Genomic DNA, 6,099 nt, shown 5'->3' on the forward strand with positions numbered 1-6,099 from the left:
ACTGCAATATTAAGAAATGTATGGAGGCCAACAAGTAAATACTTGTCTATTTTTACTACATGCCCCAAATAATTTTTGTGTCACAATGAAAGGGGAAAATAGCCCATTTATAATTTTATAAACTCACGCATTTACTCTGTCCGTTATTTTTTGCCAAGCCAACTCTCTTTCTTTTGCTGATGCAGCAGTATTGCTTTTTTTTTTAGTTATAATGGGCTTATAGTCTTCATAAGCAAGCATTTAAACCTCTTAAAACTCAGTTTCACCAAAGTATGTAGCTCGCTTTTTTTTCTCCCTGGGTTTCCATGGTGACTCCTGAAATCAGCGATCCATTGAAAATGTCTTTATGTACTCGCCGTGCGCGTGCATTAACTCTGGGTTACCAATAGGAGGCTGATTAAACTAACTCTTCTCAGGTGTTTTGGAACAGACATACTCATGGTATGCGGGTTTGGGGTAAATCAACCCAGAGGTTATGATTTACCAAATGGTAAGTTAACCTTGCTTTCTGGAATACCCCCCAGGTGAAACAGAGATCAAGGGCAGGCAGAGAAGAGTCGTAAACGGTAATCCAAGGCAGGGTCCAAACACAGGCAGAAGATACAATGACAAGATAATGCTCAGAAATGCAGCCGGGGCAAACAAGACTTCACAAATTGTGCATGAACAGGCAGGGTTTAAATAGTCTGGTGATGAAGATCAGGTGTGCAGTAATCAGTCCCAGTATGTGGCTTCTTGGGAAATGTAGTTCAAAGCCAACGCTAATATTCAGGAGAGTGAGACCTCCGGTGGCCGACAGAGGATTCTTCACTGGCGTTCGTGACAGTCGTTCAACTCTTCAGAAAGGGTATTTTCCGTGGCCACAGAAAGCCTCTTTCTTAGCATATAGCTGTGATCATAATCATTAAATTGATATTGATTTATAAGTAGACTGTAATATCTTGGGGTTAGATCAAGACACGGTAGACGGTGATTTGAATAACTCAATAACGTTTACTGAAAACAGCCAAAACATAGAGCAGATACACACACTGCTCTGCAGCTCACTAACGAGCTTCCTGATTCCCCCGAACCACGTGAATCTCAAGAACCAATCACATAACAGCATTTCACAACATGAGAACCCCAGTCTACTACATTCCTCCCCTTTAAGTTTAATACCTGTTTTTAAACCTGCCTCAATTTAACACCTTACAAGTCCAGTCTCTTGGGAGCATTTCTGAGTCTCTCTGGATTTCTCCTTGGCTACACTCCTGGAGGTACAGCGGCAGTGCTGTTATGGCTGCCCAGAGGAGACGTAACATTGCCTGACCATGCTGGACCCAGGCAGACACCCTCCTCTGAGGTGTCGGAGTCAGGCAGTTTCCATACGCTGGCCGATACTGGGTCAGGCTCTGGTAGTAATAATAATAATAATTCGTTACATTTATATAGCGCTTTTTCTGAGACCTCAAAGCGCTTTACATATGGAAGGGGGGAATCTCCTCAACCACCACCAATGTGCAGCATCCACTTGGATGATGCGACGGCAGCCATATTGCGCCAGAACGCCCACCACACACCAGCTTACTGGTGGAGAGGAGACAGTGATGAAGCCAATCAGTGTATGAGGATGATTAGGAGGCCATGATGGACAGAGGCCAAGGGGCAGATTTGGCCAGGATGCCGGGGTTACACCCCTACTCTTTTTCGAAGGACATCCTGGGATTTTTAATGACCACAGAGAGTCAGGACCTCGGTTTTACGTCTCATCCGAAGGACGGTGCTCTTTTGGCAGTATAGTGTCCCCGTCACTATACTGGGGCATTAGGACCCACACAGACCACAGGGTGAGCACCCCCTGCTGGCCTCGCTAACACCTCTTCCAGCAGCAACCTAGTTTTCCCAGGAGGTCTCCCATCCAGGTACTAACCAGGCTCAGCCCTGCTTAGCTTCAGTGGGCAACCAGTCTTGGGCTACAGGGTGATATGGCTGCTGGTGAAGCATCTGATGTAAAGTTTTGACCCACAAAAAATGTGCATGGCTCCCGTTCCTTGAGTTCTCCTCTTCTCCACAGCATGTGGTCAACATGAACGGACTGCTGTCTGTTTCCTTCCCAGACACGGTATGTCACAGGACCTAAGCGCTTTATGACAGTAGTGGCAGTCCATTTCTCCTCTCCCCTGAAATTTTTCACTCGGACTTGGTCGTTTTCCTGAAACTCTCTCAATTTCAGTCTCTCTTTGTCATGATACAGCTTTTGTTTTGCCTGGTGGTGCTCTATAGTGCGCGACATGTCTGGTCTCAAAAGACTGAAACGGGTGCGAAGCTCTCTCTTTAAAAACAGCTCAGCTGGAGAGCGACCTGTGACTGAGTGCGGCGTAGCCCTGTACATGAGCAGAAAGTTTGACAGCCTGTGCTGCAGCGAGATGCTGGGCTGTCCACTTGCGTCTAGAACCTGCTTTACAAGAGCACGCTTCAGTATTTGCACCGACCTCTCAGCCGCTCCATTCGATTCTGGATGATATGGTGGGACCAGAGTTTGTTTTACTCCATTTTTGTCAAGGAACTGCTTGAATTCTGCGGAGACGAACTGGGGTCCATTATCCGACACGACCCCTTCCGGAAGACCATATGCAGCAAATAGGTTGCGCAACACCTCTATGGTTCGGCTTGACGTTGTGGAGGTCATGTGGAAAACCTCCAGCCATTTAGAATGACTATCCACTATCACTAGGTAGTACTGTCTATCCTTCTCCGCGAAGTCCAGATGGATCCGCTGCCACACTCTGACAGGCCACCGCCAGGGATGGAGCGGTGCCACCACAGGTACCTTCTGCACGGCTTGACACACAGCACAGTTTTGGACCATGTTCTCAATCTCGCCATCCAAACCTGGCCACCATACATAACTGCGAGCTAGGCCTTCATCTTACAGATGCCTGGGTGTTCATGGTGCAGGTCTTTGAGAATCTGCGGCCGGTGCATTTGAGGAACAATGACTCTGAGACCCCACAAAGCACAACCTTGATCTGCTGACAGCTCGTGCCTCCTGACAAAGTACGGTTTCAGGCTTTCATCATTCAGGTAATTAGGCCATCCATTCATAGTATAGCTCCAAACCTTGCTCAACAACGGATCTCTTCTGGTGCCTACTTTTATGTCCTGAGCTGTAACTGGCAACTCTTCCACATGTGAGAAGTAGAAAATGTTGGATTCCTGTGCTGTGTTGTCCAACTCAGTCACGGGAAGTCTGGACATAGCATCAGCATTAAGGTGATCTGAAGACTTCTTGTATTCTAGCTCATAACTGTAAGCCATGAGAATCAATGCCCAGCGCTGCATGCGCAAAGCTGCCAATGTAGGCACAGCTGATTTTGGCCCCAAAATAGCCAGCAAGGGTTTGTGATCAGTGATGAGAGTAAATTTGCGTCCATATAGATACTTGTGAAATTTCTTCACTCCGTAAATGATCGCCAGCGCCTCTTTTTCTATTTGCGCATACTTTTGCTCGGCCTCAGTAAGAGTGCGCGAGGCGAACGCAACGGGTCTCTCGTCACCATTGTCCATCACATGAGAAATGACTGCCCCCACACCGTACGGGGATGCGTCACATGCCAATCTCAACGGCTTCTCTGTGTCATAATGTACCAGAACCGTCCTGCTCAGTAACATCTCTTTACCTTTCTTGAAGGCTTCCTCACATGCAGGTGTCCAGCTCCATTTTTCCTCTTTTTTTAACAGAGCGTGCAATGGCTGTAGCACACTAGACAAGTTTCTCAGAAAGCGGCCATAATAGTTCAACAGCCCCAAATAAGCACGCAACTCAGAGACATTTGTGGGCTTTGGGGCATTTACAATAGCCTCCACTTTGTGCTGAGTGGGGTGCAGGCCTTCCTGGTCTATCCGATGCCCCAAATACTGTACACTTGACTGTAGAAATCTGCACTTGGCCAACTTTGCTCTCAAGCCATAGCGTGCAAGAGAGCTCAACACTGCATCCAGCCTTTTTAAGTACAGGGCTTTTGTAAGATGTCATCCAGGAAACAAGTCACCCCTTCTTGCCCTTGTAAAATCTGGTCCATCACTGATTGGAAAATTGATGGTGCGCTGGCAACCCTATAGCTGTCCTCTGTGAGTATTAATGGTTAAATACTCTTCAGAGTCTTTGTCCAATCTCAACTGCTGGTAAGCATGAGAGAGATCTAACTTTGAAAACCACTTCCCTCCTGCTAGGGTCGCAAATAAATCCTCAGTGTTGGGCAGAGGGTAAGTCTCTACTTCCAGCTGGTTATTTATTGTGACCTTGTAATCCCCACAGATGCGGATGGATTTATCGGCCTTCGGTACAACTACGATCGGGGCCCCCCTTTGCTACGATCCACTTTGGAAACTATTCCCTCTTTTTTCTAACCTATCCAGTTCTTTTTCCACAGCCTCTTTCAATGAGTATGGCACAGGGCAGGCTTTGCAAAAGACTGGCTGTGCATCCGGCTGCATTCTTATTGTTGCTCTAAACTCCTCTATGGCACTGACCTTCTCAGAAAACACCACAGCGTGGCGCTGCAGCACTGCTTGTAATTCCGGGTCGCCGTGTTTAGTTCCTTTTTCGACTGTGAAAATATTCCTCCAGTCCAGCTTCAGCTTCTCCAGCCAATTTCGGCCAAGCAGAGCAGGCCTGTTACCTTTCACTATGATGAGAGGCAGTGTAGCTTTCTGGTCCCCATACTGCACTGGTGCATGAACATAGCCAAGAAGGGGAATTATTTCTCCTGAATACGCTTTTAATCTGATGTTGGGCTTTTTAATGGGTAAATGCGAAAACTTATTTTGGTGCAACACTTCAGATGCAAGGGACACTGCCGCACCAGTATCCAACTGCATGCTAATGTCCTCATCACACACTTTCACATTAACTTTAATGCCTCCATCCCCACTGGATTCTTTGGTATGACCAAGTTCTTCAGCAGTCCATAAGATTCTGGTCCAATGCACGCTAAAAAATATACTGACCTGTTTTTCTGCTTTTATTTCGTTTGCCAATAGCCATAGTTCAAATCTTTCCAGGTAGGATGCGAAATCCTCCCGCAACTCCTTGAACTCTTCCACTCGTCCTATTAGCGCCATCCTCGTCGCCAATGTAATATCTTGGGGTTAGATCAAGACGCGGTAGACGTGATTTGAATAACTCAATAACGTTTACTGAAAACAGCCAAAACATCAGCAGATACACACATTGCTCTGCAGCTCACTTCCGAGCTTCCTGATTCCCCTGAACCACGTGATCTCAAGAACCAATCACATAACAGCATTTCACAACATGAGAACCCCAGTCTACTACACAGACCAGAATTAATTTGCACAAATGTGCACAAAAGTTTTATTTAACTAAATCACAAACACATAACTAATCTAAACAAACACATACACACAATCACGCATACATGGGTAGAATGGAAAGTGAAGGTGACTGAAAAACCGATGAGAAAGTCTTGATAGTTCGGTTCGATGGTGCTAAAGTTGCAATCGATTTCTTCCACGTTGATTGAAGAAGCAATGGTGAACTTGTGGAGTTAGTTAATTCTGTTATGGTCGAGGAAGGTACACATGGCTCTGTGTGTGGAGCCTGGCAGTTTCACGTGAACAGCAATCAGGAGCAGAAGCCAGCGAGCGTGTGGAGGGCTTTTAAGTTCCACAGAGTTCTTTAAGTTCTCACCTTTGATGAGAAAGTTGCAATTCTCAAGAGGGGAAAGTTCCTTTTGTTTGAAAAGCTGACTCATTTGCATGGTTGGAGTAAGCTGCCAGTTTGTGTCCATTTATACTCTGATAAATATAATAAACACACACTGCATTTGTATGAGAAGGTGATGTCCACCAAAGTGTGAGTCATTAAAGAGGAATATTTTGATGGGAAGGACCACATGGGGCTACATTAACTAGTAGTTATATCATCAGGGATGCATAACACTATACAATATAAAAAGGCAATATACAAACAATAATAATACACAAAATGTTCTGGGGAAATGCATGTTCATTCATTAGACAGATTTGTCAATGAATTATTGGAGATAATTCCATTTCTATGGGACTGCATTTTATTAAATGCATTTGCCTGGC

This window comes from Rutilus rutilus (genome assembly GCF_951802725.1).
Source record: "Rutilus rutilus genome assembly, chromosome: 19".
NCBI lineage: Eukaryota > Metazoa > Chordata > Actinopteri > Cypriniformes > Leuciscidae > Rutilus > Rutilus rutilus.